Source organism: Megachile rotundata, chromosome 7 (genome assembly GCF_050947335.1).
Source record: "Megachile rotundata isolate GNS110a chromosome 7, iyMegRotu1, whole genome shotgun sequence".
Classification (NCBI taxonomy): domain Eukaryota; kingdom Metazoa; phylum Arthropoda; class Insecta; order Hymenoptera; family Megachilidae; genus Megachile; species Megachile rotundata.
Window position 1 is genome coordinate 2,329,896 of NC_134989.1, and position 16,065 is coordinate 2,345,960.

The following is a 16,065-nucleotide window of genomic DNA, read 5'->3' on the forward strand; positions in this document are numbered from 1 at the left end:
GGAGTCAGAACCTACCAGATGCAAAAGGTTTCGTTCCGATCGGTGCATCCTGCTAGGCGTAATCGGCGGGCACACATAGAAAATAATAATAAAAAAAAAAAATATACTGATCGAATTGAGTAACCTCCTCCTTTTTCGAAGTCGGTTAAAAATGTCAAAACGTTTTAATCGTCTGTAATCCAAAGGTGTGTTGCACTTAGTTTTAGCAGAAACCACTTCAGAAAGTATTTTACAGTATTTTTCTTGAAAAAAATAAAAACAATTGTCTTCTCGTTTACTCGCAATTAATGCATTTAACTTTTGAAGAAAAAGATCACGATTTACTGCAGTATCCATTCAGTATAAATTGCGGTATTGGAAAAAAAATTAAGAAAACGTTGCTCGCATTATCAAAGCTTGCATAAGATTGACAAAGCTGACTGACTCCCAGCAGAACACAGGATTTGGCGGGAGAGAGCCAGTCGCTCCTTTGTCGGCTTCTCTCTTTTGGACCTCCACCAGAACATATCTGTGATTGTCGACATACACCGGTGAAGGTCCGAATGTACAAGAATGTAATAAATATTCGGTCTTTCACCGACGTATTTGGTATATGTCGACATTCACCGGTGAATGTCGACAGTCTCCAATTTCGGTCTTTCAGCGTAACAAATACACAAAATTGAAGTAATCGATTGTAGTTTACGTTTCCACAGTTCGGTCAAGACTCTTCCCTTTCGACGCCGTCGCGCTTTTATATATTTCGCATTCGCACTCTTTTGTTTCACACACACTCATACCACGCAAAATTAATCGCCCGTTCCCGAATTGGTTTGATTTCATTTCGTGTCGCAACAGTTCAACTCTTGTCTTTTATGACGATGAAAGTCATGACATTCCGTGTTCTGATATTAAATATTACAATTTACCACAATCCAAATATGTATGATTATTAAGAATTATTTCTGTAATATTTAGTGAAACGCAATTTTGATAATAATTACATTGCGATTGAGATAGCGAAATAAAAAAAGAGAATACGTATGATATTTCAACCAAATTAAATCAATTTAAGTATGAATATTTTTCTGTAAACTAACTCGGGACAAATTTGTTTTTGTGAGAGCAAAAAATGTTACTGGTTGTACATTTCATATCTCACGATGGAACAAATCAATACAAATTTGTTAAAAACTAGGTAAATATCGATTTACTCAATATCATTGTGTGGTTCAATATCATTGTGTGGTTCTGTGCAGCGTTCTGCATAACGAACAACAAAGTTTAGTCAATATATCGTAAATTCTAAATCTTTTAAAATTTAGACATTTATGTTTTATAATTTCACTCATTATTTTTATTTCAGATCGTCCAATACTGGTTCTGTATATTTTAAATGAATGTAATGAGTTAATTAAGTTAGCACATAACTTTATTGCATTAATGTTTAGAGTATTTTATATTTCTCCTAAATAATTATTTAACAACGCTTTTCAATGTATCATACAATTAAAATATTTATTTAATGCCTAAAATAATATAGTAATATGAACAACTTTTATATGCTCAAGAACAAAAATAATAAAAGGTTGCATTTAACAAAATTATGTTTCTGAATTATAATTTAAAAGAAAAGTTTATATAACAATGTTTAAATATATGCTTCATTACAGAAAATACTGAAATTGATTTCTTAAATACGTAGTAAACCAATTATTAATTGAACGATAAAAATAATATTAGTTATTGAAAAAATTGATACACGAAAATGGAATTTCAATATTTATTATATGGGATGATTCATGCAACTGTGTCCTGTTATAACGCTGTTACCGGTGTTGATACAATTATGTAAACTTTTTTACATAATATTTTTAATTATAATAACTCTTTTACTATTATACTTCAATATTTGTTTAAGTAGAGTGCCACGCACTATCGCATTTCTAAATACAACTTACAAGGAAATATATATCGAACCGCGACACACCGATTTTAATGAAACTTATGTGAAAGATAGTTCTCACGAAAATATTTGACACATATGTATTCTTTTTTATCGGCCATCGTTCATATCGAAGGGGTGAAAATAGCCCTCGAAGTTGGAGGTTGAAATCATATTTTTGAAAATATCTCCGGAATTAAAGAAGATAATTGGATTCTTTTTTTGTAAACTGTGTTAATTGCTCGTGTCCACCGTAACGATAGTCGAGCTTTGTAGGCGTTATGCACGCTTGTGCCAACGAAAGCTAATGTTCTAACACTCAAGGACCACCCGATACTTCGGGAAAAAATCTAAGTGTCTAGGTTTGAAAATGTTGTGCTAGTTTATTTCTAAGTACAATACTGTGTTCTAATCGAGTACTATTTTCTATCTATGTTGCTATCTATCTATGTTGTTTTCTATCAAGTTTCTATCTAGTTTCTATCTAGTTTCTATCTAGTTTCTATCTATCAAGTTTTCTATCTATCAAGTTTTCTATCTATCAAGTTTTCTATCTATCAAGTTTTCTATCTAGTTTCTATCTGTCTAAAATGTGTAAAACTATATCCGAGGTAGCCTCAGTAAGGATGTACTTGGCGGGGGAGGAATGTTCCGATTGGGTGACAAAAATTATGGAAACCAGGGAAGGGAGGTGAAAGTTAACGCCCTTCTTGGGTTTTTCCCAGTCGCTACGTATGACTAATTTTGGCCCTTGACCGTGGCAAGTAATAAAGTCAAGCAGCGCGCTGACCGTGGTAAAACATTCGAGAAATAACGGACTAGAAAGTTAGAAATGATGGTACCTGGTGACCATATGCGAAACAAAGGAACGAAAAAGCTACGGTAAGAATCGCGGGTCTTTATGGCTTCATGAGTTTACTGCTGCCACGGAACATTTTACAAAATTTCAAGGGACCGGCTATAAATCAACTAAAAACTAATACTATGAATTTACAAACTAAGGATAAACTAAATATTCACAGTTAAATCTGTGACAAGTCTTAACAAACTGTTAGACTTTAAATAGGGAATTTTTGTGCGTAAAAAAATTTCAATAAACTTTATTTGTTTAAATAATATTTTGAAAATTTGTAATTTTTGTTTAAAATTTTGAACTAAATGTATATCTATTTTTTTGCAACTTCTTGTACGTAAACTATGGCCAAAAATAGAGAATACGTGTTTTTGGAATTTGTTGTTTATTGCAATGTTTATTTTTACAATCTTTTACAATATTTTAGACATTTTATACCTCTTCATATGCCGTTAATTGATTTCTGAATAATTATAGTAAGCGTCGCAGGTATGAGCGTGACGCGGTTATGATCCACGCCGGACCGTAAGGAACATAGGGCATGAATTTCCACTGATTTATTTCAACAAGTACGAAAAGTAATCGATATCGGACTGGATATAACAGTAAAATAGCAAGAAAGAAACCATTCATAAGCAAAGTAAACAAAGAAGACTTTAGAATTTGCAGATCAATACGTAAATGCTAGCGACGACTTCTAGAAAAATGTAATATATTCCGAAGAGCTAAATTTTAATATTTTTTAATCGGGCGGTAGTAAAAAAGTATGGCGGAAAGCTAATACTGAATTTGATTTCAAAAATATACAACTGACAACGAAACACGAACGTGGAAGTGTGATGGTGTGGGGATATATTGCTGCTTCTGAAGGCGGCAATTTGGTAATAATAGATAAAATAATGGATAAACATTTCAATTTATATATTTTAAAAGAAAATTAATAAAGCAGTGCAGATGAATTAGAGTTAATCATATTTATGAATTAGATGAATTTTATTTTCAGCATGACTGCGACGAAAAACATACAGCCTGTATGTATAGTGCGTCAGTGGTTGTTAATACCAATACTCCCCACAGATTAGCAAATCCTCTATAATTGCTTGACTCAAATCCTATCGAATACATATGAGTGAAACTAGAAAAAAATGTTCGAAAACATGGTATAATACTTGAAAGAAATATTCAGAAGAGAATAATGTAATATAGAACCTGTCTTCGTTAAAAGTATGGTGTTGTCAATGCTTGACATGTGTATGTATTACGGGAAGTGATTTGCCGGAAGGGTTATCATACAAAATAATAATTTATAAAATTCCTGTTAAAATAATTGTAAGATTAATTAAGTGTACGAATATTTTTGTCCTGGCGATTTCTTACAGTCTCGAAAATTTCAAGTTATTTCAAGTTACTACATAATGTTATTGCCGTCGGTTTTGGGTCATTTGTTGCTGTAAATGTACTGTTTAATATATAGCTATATATGATTAAATACACTTAATAATATAGAAAATATTGTTCTTTTTATTTCTATATTTCAAGTGTACGAATACTTTTGTCCTCCAATGTAGATATGTAGAAATTTGGCAACTCGAGATTTGAAAATTTAGCATTTCGGAACTTTGAAAATTTTGATTATTTGCAGTATGAGGAGCATTACTTGCAGGAGGATTATTTGCAACTTGTGGATTAAGTACTTTATGAGTTTAGAAATTTTTGAACTTCATGATATCAAAATTAAAAAATTTCGAATTAAAAAACTTGAAGGTGTGAAATTTAAAAATATAATCGTTTAAAACATAAAGATTTATGAATTTGGAAATTAAAACGCACCTATACAACTGACAGTTATCAAATAGTTCACACTGTTTAATATATAGCTATATACATATAATTAAATATATTTAATAATATAAAAAATGTCGTTCTTTTTATTTCTATATTTCAAGTGTACGAATACGTTTGTCCTCCACTGTATTCAAAAACAGTGTTTAATACGAATTAAACATTAATTTAGCAAAATGTGAAAATTTGTTGCAAAATGCAGTTTACCTTCTGTCCTGTGCTTGGATGTGGCTATAAGTTCTTGTAATATGACCGGGATTGAAACATTACCTGTAATCAGAAACGTTGTAGGAATCAGATGAGTCAATTTCTTGAAAAACGAAATGTCAACAAATTTTATGCTTTCTTCAATAAATGGCGAAATAAACGTCCAGAAATTCGTGAAATAAATAAGATTTTCGGAAAATCTTCAAAATACAAACTGTGTGTAAACATTCGTGACACTTTTGTCCCAGAAAAATTCCCAGCTTATTTTCCTGATACTAAACATAGAATGAAAAGTAAGGAACAACAGAATATCGTGGAAATAAGATAACAGCAATATGAACAAGTAAATCGCCATGTTGTCCATATTTAATAATACAGCACGCACAGAAGCAGCAGTTTTACGTCACGCAATATGCAGTTAATAGATACGTGCGTACCTAACAGATTTTAAAATTTATTTTCTCGAAAGCGAAGTTTTTAAAATAAAAAAAATGTTATTCTTCCTTTTGGATTCATTCTTCTTACAATTAGTAAAATCATCCAGTAGATTGTACAATGATGTTTTAGACAACCTGTATACTGTTGTAAATTTCTCCATGTTTCATCTTGATATTAAAAACTTTTAAGTTTTTCCTGTCTTTAATTAACAAATGACATTGAAAGCATATAAATTTGTCGCAAATAAATGCTGAATATAGATATAAACTACGACAGACCGTAGTGCATGGTGGTTAGCAGAGTCATAGCTAAAAATACCTGGCAAAACCAGAATAAACGTTTACGAAAATAACAAAGACAGTTTTATCCTGTTGACCTGGAATGCAAAGTACCTCCGTTGTCGGTAACTAACTTAGTTTATATAAAATTAACATCGATTCTTCAGACACTTTTTTTGTTGTACATTGATTTCAGTGAATTCCGAGATAAAGAATCAGTGCTTGAAATTGTTACGTTGCAACTAACGGTTCATGTTTAAAATCAGAAATAAAAATTACTTAAAAAACTCGAATATAAATTTCAAGTAAAATTGAGATATTAGAAAATAGCAAACAGTGTTTTTGTATACGAAAATACTTTCGAATATTTTTAGATAAATATTTCAAATAAAGCACGATTAATTCTAAATGCAATAAATTATTTTTGCTCGAGTAAGTTTTTACTTACAAGTAAACCTACCCGAGTGTCACTCTCCGATTTTCATGAAATTTGGATATGTTATAGTACATGGAAAATTAGGGGACACGTATTTTTTTTTAGCTGCGGTAAAACATATTTAGGGTATGAAACAACCCCCCAAAGTGTGAGGGTAAAATGGAAAAATTGCGATATTTTCGAGATCAGTGAAGCAATTTTGATGATTTTGGTATGAAAGTATCTTTCGATAGAAGACAAAAATTGGCCTAGGTATGTTGGAAGGGGAGTGAAAATTAGGGGGTGAAATACCCTAAAGCGACCAATTTCTTGCTGTAAAAAAATCGGTTTTGATCTGATCGAAATAAAATCTATTAAAACTTCAAGAGAAAAGTTAATTAGGGAACACGTATTTTTTTTTTTATTACATAAATATTTGGGACGTAAATAACTCCTAAATTACCGCGCTCGTTTGGCACTACGCATGAAACACCTTGCAAAACTGTATCTCTTAACTGTTCGATCTTTTTAATATATCGGTTTTTTACGTTACTGAATGGAAATCTGAAATCAAAATTCAATATAACGGATCCATTATGGCGGACGAAAACTCGAAAACCTACTTAAATAGACTGTATCTGTAACATGCGATTTTCAAAATATAATACAATTTCTGACATTCATTGTTAGGTGTGTAAGGTGAATCAAGCGTGTTAAGAACATATTGTATATTGTTTATAACAAAATTGTTTGAACTTTATAGCTTAAAAATGAAATTTTTTAAAATCTGATGACAGCATTCATTGTATGCAAAAAATGTCTATGGAAACATTGATCATATATTTTATTAATTCCTTTGTTCAAACAATTTTGTTATAAACAATATACAATATGTTCTTAACACGCTTGATTCACCTTACACACCTAACAATGAATGTCAGAAATTGTATTATATTTTGAAAATCGCATGTTACAGATACAGTCTATTTAAGTAGGTTTTCGAGTTTTCGTCCGCCATAATGGATCCGTTATATTGAATTTTGATTTCAGATTTCCATTCAGTAACGTAAAAAACCGATATATTAAAAAGATCGAACAGTCAAGAGATACAGTTTTGCAAGATGTTTCATGCGTAGTGCCAAACGAGCGCGGTAATTTAGGAGTTATTTACGTCCCAAATATTTATGTAACAAAAAAAAAAAATACGTGTTCCCTAATTAACTTTCCTCTTGAAGTTTTAATAGATTTTATTTCGATCAGATCAAAACCGATTTTTTTACAGCAAGAAATTGGTCGCTTTAGGGTATTTCACCCCCTAATTTTCACTCCCCTTCCAACATACCTAGGCCAATTTTTGTCTTCTATCGAAAGATACTTTCATACCAAAAATCATCAAAATTGCTTCACTGATCTCGAAAATATCGCAATTTTTCCATTTTACCCTCACACTTTGGGGGGTTGTTTCATACCCTAAATATGTTTTACCGCAGCTAAAAAAAAATACGTGTCCCCTAATTTTCCATGTACTATAACATATCCAAATTTCATGAAAATCGGAGAGTGACACTCGGGTAGGTTTACTTGTTAGACTAATTCTCATTTATTACTTTTCAAATAACTGTAATTCAGACTGTTATTCGAATATAATATAAATTATGTAACATGTTATTCTGTTATTAGTAAATGATTGCAAAATATCTGATTCTAATGCTTATATTTTATTTAAACTGTGAACAATGACCACAGCTACTTGCAATAGGATTGTTTTTTAATTATTATAATTCCCTTACAATTATTGTGTAATAGTTTTTAAATGTAGAACTAAAAATTTGTTATTAGTTATATAATTATGTTGCTAAAGATTTTCAATAAATCCGTAGAAGAAGTAAATCCCAACGAAAAAGATACGATACCAAATAAAATAACAAATTATCTTAGCAAATTCTTCTGTGACTTTTGGTTCACCCTGTATATTGTATGATAATCAGAAACATTTTCTCATATTGCTTTTAACACAGTATCAGTTCTTATATTACTGAAATAAAAATACAAGTTCTGGCATTACTAAGAATCTTTGGTATTGTTAATAAAAGTAAAGTACGTATAACTTCCCATATTGCAGAAAACCTCTGATATGGTTTGAATTAGAATGCAGACCCTGATATTGCTGACATTAAAATGCAGATATAAAAGTACTGAAACCTGTGCAACCTACAGTCAGTGTAAAAAGTATTCGTACAGTAATTAATTTCAACAAAAATGTTGTGAAACGTCATTTATTAACAAAATTTTAACAAATAAAAATACATACATATTCTTAGATGTCTATGTATTCTATGTAAGAATGTGTATGTATTTTTTATTTGTTCAAATTTTTTTAATAAATGACGTTTCACAACATTTTTGTTGAAATTAATTACTGTACGAATACTTTTTACACTGACTGTATATACTAAAAGTCCATTGAACTTTGCCTAATTAAGTCCAGTCAAACCTCGCAAGTATTCAACGCATTAAAGGTTTCCTGCAAGAATGAATCTAAGAATCGACTCTGGATTTGAATCATTCACTTCTTTTCTAAAGTATAATTGAAATAAACCCAGTATTTAAAAATGAAGTTTTCCTTAACTCTATCAGCAGAAGTTTTATTTAAATTCTATTTTAAAAATATTCATTATTTCTTCGTTTTTACTGAGAGCTGCATATTTCGAAAAGATAATTCAGGATATTTATAGAATAAAACTTCAAGTATTGTACAACATTTTATTGTTTTATTGCCACGGAAAAAGCTGTAAAAGCGGAAGTTCTTCTATTAGCGATTTGTCACCATCGGTAGTCTTTATCGAACTTCATGCGTTTCGATGTTGAAAGAGCGCTGCTTGTATACGGAAACTTTGTGCGACGGGAATTGCCCCAAGCGGCAATGTAAATTATGACGACATGGCAAGAGTCTACTGTATAAGAGGTCAAATTAAAAACTTGTGTGATAAACAATTGCTGTAATAATCTGTGCAACTATAGGTCAATATGTTAAGTGTTAATATAAAGCTTCAATCATCGGTAATCGCAGGTGATCGAAAGTTCCGGAAAGTTCCGTTCGATAAAGTATAATATTTTCGAGTCAAGAACACTATTGGTTCGACAGGTATTCAATATAGATCTATAAAGCATCCAATCTCAATCTCGATATCCATCTCGCGTTTCAGCAAATCCGAAGGACGAGGAAGGTGAGGTGGTCCCTGCAAGAGTCCCTGTCAATGACTTTGGCATGCCAGAGAAAAGTAAATATAGCACAGCGACCAAACCAGTTCTCTTAAAATAACTTGCGGTCCTAAGGAGCGCATTCTCCACCGCATCAACGGCATTTTGGTACCGGAGAATGCAGTTGTACCATTGCTACCGAAAAACGAGCCGTCGAGCTGACGCGACGCTGCACTCGAAACTTTTGCGTTGGCAACTGAACCTTGTCGCTCGTTTATTCTTCCTCGATTTCGTTTTGTATATATACAGGTTCATAAGTTGGCAAGAGAGACACTAATCAGGAACTGCGAAAAGGAATCGATAAGTTTACTATTAGAACCTCATTATCCGCACTTTATGAAAATGAAGTTGAAGAATTAAAACCTGGTTTCAGTCTAATGGACATGTCACACAGTATTTAATCAGATTTCATTTGGATCAACTTGATTCTGTTTTATTCAACATAATTTCATTCTGCACGTAACTATTTAATATTTAACTGTTATTCTGAGCTCAAATTGCGAAAGTTTTGAGAAAGAATAATACTGTATACTATTTCATCTGTTTTATTCTGACATCATTCTTCTTATTACCTTTATTTAATCCCTGTTAGAAATACATTTGCTCCTCAATTTATTCGACACATAGATATATATGTATAAAATATGGAATAGATGTTATCTACTATGTAATCAAAGTAGATATAAAGTAATAGACAATTTTTTTCAATGTTTCTAAAATTATTTATTTTTATTTTCATGCTTAGTTTTTTAGTAGAATAACATCTTATTCGTTTGTATCTATAGTTTCGAAATGTCCTGTGTAACGCAAAATCAGAAATAAATTTGATATAAAATGTAGCAGATCAAATTTAAAATTTGACTTGAAAGATTGTTGTAGAAATATTATACATGTATACGTGGAAAGAATTTCACAGAATGAGATAATAGACAAATTTTATTAAGAAATGATATAAAAAAAAATTGTTTTCATTAGAAAACAATTTAAATTTATTGAAGGTAAGGTAAAATTCATTGCATTACAGGTATAGGTAGAAGTTTTACATATTTTTCATATGAGGAAGGAAAGTGTCAGACCCAGATTAGGTTTTTAAGTTTAATGTGATTTAATTCGCTTTCGTAGAGTATTACAAATTAAAAAGATTTTGTAAATCCTGATTTTATGTTGAAAATAATATGGTCTAGTTTCGATTAAATCTTGGTACAAAATCAGGATTTTATATTTCAACTCGACAAGATACGAGGTTGTTTCCTATCAAATAGCAAAATATACCTATAAACTCAAACTTTCTTTGGTGACATAAAATTATCACGAAATAACACTTAACTGACAATAACCTTAGGTTGAGAGCGAAAATAAAGTAAACTATTCAATTATTGCATATAAAATAGTTCATTTTGAAACATAAATAATGTCTAATTTTATAACATAAAAATATTACAAAATAGCTCCTATAATATATGGCTGATTCTCATCAGAACAAACAATAGAAAAAGTAATTTATAGTTTATGATTGTTTATTAACGAATATTCAGTATCTAAATGTTTATATTCTAATTAACTTTCCGATTTGCTATTATGTCGAAACTCTATAACTTTCGATTTTTATAACCTTTTTTTGGAATATGTTGTACACGAAAGAAAAGATCGAGGTTATTATACTTTGAAAGTACCTATGAGATACTGGAATTACTGTTTGTTTCAACGAAATATTAACTTCTTTATATGAATAATATTGTATTAACAGGGCGATTGTATAATTATCCTCATTAAACCTTATGCTTAAAACTAACGTGCCGTTAAAATTATTTTAATGTACTTTAATGTCACTATAACATGTCAGATTCTAAATGTTCCGAAATCGGTTATTATTTACTGTATTTAACACTCAGGCATTTTATATTAAAACCATCACTGAAGCATTCGAGTAGTTGTGTTCATCAAACCTTAAGCTTCAAATTGATGTTCCAATAAAGGTTATTTTGGGAATACTTTTATGTCATTAAATAGGGTCAGATTTTATACGTTTTGAAATCACTTGTTACGTGCTGTAATTGGCACTCTGCCACCTTATATTAAGAATGTTAATGAAGGATTTGAGTAAGCATTTTCATCAGCCTTAAAGCTTTAAGATAATGTTCCATATTTATTATTTAGAAACCATTTTATTTTTAACACAATTTTGTTACACAAATGGAATCTAGTTAGTATAAAAAAGATATATACAGGGTGTTACCTGTAACGCTACTCACGATTTTTCTCCCACTTGCAGCCACCTTCCGAAAAAAAGTTTAGAACAATATTTGCAAGGAATAAAGTGCACAATAGATATTAGTAAAGCAAATTTTGAAAACAGTTTGTTCTCTTGGCAAAGTCAAGATCACCTTGGGTTTTTTAAATAAGAACATACATTTTTTTTTATTTACATCATTAGAGGACATCGAGACGAATTCAAAACATATATTACATGATATTTTTATTAACATATTACTCGATTTACAGAAGTGGAAATGTGAAGTAAAAGACCGGAATATTACGTGATGGGAGCGGCATACATTTTGAACATGTAATTAAATAAAGTGTATTTTCTTACATTCTAGTCGCGTGTTTACATTCAGTAATCTTTTCGGAATCAAATAATGGTTACATTACCAAAGTCAAAAGCTAAGTATTTCACATTTCCACTCCTGTAAATAGAGTAGTATGTTAATAAAAATATCATTTAATATATGTTTTGAATTCGTCTCGATGTCCTCTAATGATATGAATAAAAAAAAAATGTATGTTCCTATTTAAAAAACCCAAGGTGACCTTGAATTTGTCAAGAGAACAAACTGTTTTCAAAATTTGTTTTACTAATATCTATTGTGCACTTTATTCCTTGCAAATATTGTTTTAAACATTTTTTCGTAAGGTGACTGCAAGTGGGAGAAAAATCGTGAATAGCGTTACAGGTAACACCTTGTATATACACATTTTTCATTTACATCTAATGATTATCTACATTTCTCTTTTTTACGTAAATGAAACAATAGGTATTAATTTGAAAATCGTTTCGTGATATTTCATTATAAAAAAGTATTACTAAGAAAATATTATAAATGTGAGATTAGTTGAATGTACACAAGTTTATTAAAATTATAAATTTATAAAAATTTCTAAGCTAACAGTTATTTTAACTGTTAGCACAAAATTAAAGGAAATTAAATTAGTTAATATTTACAACAATGTTATTTATCACATTGCTGAAATGTTTTTTCTTCAACCGAACGAAATTTTTTTAAGCAAAGAAAAGTCCTCTTCTGGCTTAGTTGATCAATTATAAATGGAATTGTTTATATGAAAACGACACTTAAAACTTTAAACATGATTCCTTCTTTAATTATGTCTCCTAAGATAGCATTCGTGTCTTATTAGTGCATACTTGTCGAGCATATATCTAGTAATGACTTTTCCTTTTCTTCAATTCTTGAATTTCTGGAAAAATGCATGTATCGTCGAAATCTGTCCAACATGGAGAAATTTCGTGTTTCAAGGAATAAATGAATTCGATTGAGGAAGAGGGTAAATAAAAATTGTTTAGACACAATTGAGCCTGAAAAATCGTGATCGTTTATTGGCTCTAGCGATTCGAATTAGGGGAAAAAGCCTTGCGGCATAAAAAACCCCTTACATAATTGTGTATTCGTTAATGATTTTACGGTGAAAATGTGTACGAGTATGTGTACGTTGTGTTGGTGGCGTATTGAATGTGAATCGTTTTGAGGAGAACAAGGTCTCGCTCAATGTCGTTCGATTTGAGGAGAACAGAGTCTCGCTCAGCGTTGTTCGTTTTGAGTGATAATTCACGTTGCGTGAGATTATTCACGATGATCGAGTTGAGAATGTAGGACTCACTCGGATCATGTTGATGTGTACGTTTAACCACCCTACCGTGGCCTGTTCGAGGGTGTAGGGCTCGCCCGAACAGTGTACAGTGTGTGACTTAACCACCCTACCGTGGCCCATTCGAGGAGTGCAGGGTCTCATTCGAATGGCGTCGTGAATGATTTCCGAACCACCCTGCATTGGCTATGCTACGTCGCGTTACGCGGAAACTTCTAAGTCACGATTGACTTCTTCGACTCTCGATCCGAACCGTGTAAGCTTCAACGTTCGACTGACTTTTCGTTGTACGAAGAATCGCCTAAATACCCTCGTGTTTCCGAAGGTAACGGTTAGGAAAAATTCTATGCTTTCGTTCGTTAAAATTGTTTAAAAAGAGAGGTACAGCTGTTAGCTGATTTATGACACGCACGTGTTTACAGTAAGACTAGTTCGGACAGGATTTGAGAGACAAAAGGATCCTCGGTGACCCGTATTTCGAGGTATGAACGGTTCACGGCGGTCCGCGCGCCGAACCACTTGAACTCTGTTGTAAATTCCTTGATCGCGACAAAGGCTTCGGTTCGCGGCCGAACAATGCAACAGTTGTAAATATCGGAATCTTTAGGAAATCACTACTTTTTCAATTTACCATATCTTCTTCTTGTTCTATTTTCTATCGTTATTTAGACTTATGTTAAATGAGAAGTTTGTCAAGCTTTATGTCATAAACAGATCAGTCAAAATCGTGGAAATTCTATAAACAGTTTTTTGTGCGTTCATTTGAAACGCTATATTGGACTCACACTTCCGATCTTCTGGAATAATTCAAAACATCGATTCCTATAAAAAAAAATGCACCGTTTGACTTAAAAAATGAACGAACATCTTCATTTCGTGAACAATAATATAAATGCAAAGAATGTAAGTACATCGTATTGGCTACCGGAAAATATAAAACTTTTCCTTTTTTATGTTTTTCAAATGTTTATAATCTATAAGAAAAGCGCATGGTATTAACAATATGAACAATTTGAACATTCAAGAGTGATAAATTGTTTATGAAAATCTACCCTTTTATTCTACTGTATTTCTGAAAAAATTTAACGTTGATGATATCGAGAGAAAACAACATACAAAAAAAAAGGTTACACTAAAAGCATAGCTGGCCGAAGAGTAAAAATATAATTTGTGAACGACGTTTCAGAATAGTCAAATATTCGCGACATAGGGAAATATTATTTCCGGTATCTGTCTCTAGTATTTTTACTCATGACTTTTTCGCATTTCAACAATTATGTGCGTCACGTTTGAAACACGATATTATAAGGCAAGGAATTATACATACATATATACAACAAGAAACGTTGACTTAAACACAACTAATATGGAATTTAATTACATTTGGTGAGCACAAATGATACTGATACTTTTATGTGCGATTATTGTAACATTAGCCCTTAATAAATTATTGCAAGGAGATATAAATTTAAATAAACTCATTACATTTCTTTCGCAATTATTTGGTACTAGCTAAAACTAGCATAATCTCCACCTTATCCTATTACTCGGACGTTCACTCGGCGACTGATTGACCGAAAACGAACAACGCTGGTTCAACGCATCCGAAATAGTAAACTACCGATACTTACAGTCCGCAACTGCCATTAATGGATGTGAGTCCCCGAAAGAGGTTTAACACTATACCAGTAACGCATGCTAGTAACATTTCCAGTAGTTAATTGAATTTTTACGTTTCTTACTTTGCTTGTATGAGGTGTGTCATTAGAAAGAAGGCAAGAAAGGAAAGAAACCATTTTCTCTTTCCAGCGACAAGTTAGGTACAGGTAAAGTAAGAAACGTAAAAATTCGACTATCTATTAGCAATGCTACTAATATGGGTTACTGGCACAGGGTAAATGACTCCTTACGTACCACATTGCCTACGCAATTATTTCACTATCGTGTGCTTACCACTTATCAATATTTATAATAGCCTATTTATCTTCAAAAACATTCAATATTTTCTTGAGTAAATATGCTGCCCGACTAGTTATATTAACTTCAACAGGCTGGTTCGTTTTTTCTAATATACATATATTAAAGTATAATATAAATTACATCGTAGAAATATTCCAGAAGAAATTGTATAATCGAGAAACAAATGAAAATTATGCAACGACGTCACTATCTGGCGAACAGTCGTCGTTAGTCTTGTAGTAGTCAGCAACGGTGATTTATGTTTAAAGAAATATATGTATATCCTTAGCATTTCAAATCAATTAGTATTATCATCATTCTTGACGCCTGACCTACTACAAAAGTATTAACATAATTAAGTAGTTTATGTTTGAAGTAAGTTAGATTTATCTAATCCTTTACTATAGAAGACAAAAAATTTTACGGAGAATACTTAATCACGAACTAATCTAAGTCATTGATTGATTTATTGTAATATAGTGCAATTATTATAATATGTAAAGAGTTAACACAATTTTATTCCATCTATATTACATTATTCATGTATCTTCTTTCAGATACATGTATAAATTTTGCTGATAAAGAAGAGAACTATTTATTTTATGGTGTTTCACGGTTGATGTCAATCTAAATCAAGCTGAGCTTACCAGTTGATGCAACGTTATGGCACGCAATAAACTATTTCGTATCAACATCAATCAATGGATGGATGATAGCGAAGTATCATTAGGAACCATCTATTTTACTATTTGATTTATCGTTGGCAAGTATTGCTACTAGTTTTCGAATATCGCGTTATTCTTCTCACCATAGTGTTATGTATTATTTTTATTTGGTGCCTTATTTCAATTAATTTTTTTTAAATTTTCTTTATCACACTAATTTTTCTAACATTATTACGATACAAATAATTAAAAATATGTTAAAACATTTATTACTAATCATTAAAGTATTGTTACTTATTATTGCGGCTGCAGTTCGAAGATACTATAATTTCTGATTG

General features: G+C 31.3%; 1 protein-coding gene and 1 long non-coding RNA gene across 3 annotated transcripts in view; both read right to left on the reverse strand.

The window, feature by feature from the left end:
- The window catches only part of LOC100877819 (uncharacterized), a 688,459-nt gene that overhangs the window by 374,712 nt on the left and 297,682 nt on the right, over positions 1-16,065 (reverse strand). The window lies entirely within an intron of this gene.
- Positions 3,167-16,065, reverse strand: part of LOC143264825 (uncharacterized) — a 172,024-nt gene continuing 159,125 nt past the window's right edge. The window contains exons 2-3 of the long non-coding RNA XR_013038784.1: positions 4,827-4,889; positions 3,167-3,912 (exon numbers count right to left, since the gene is read on the reverse strand). This is a non-coding gene — a long non-coding RNA (uncharacterized LOC143264825). The remainder of the gene's footprint in view (positions 3,913-4,826; positions 4,890-16,065) is intronic.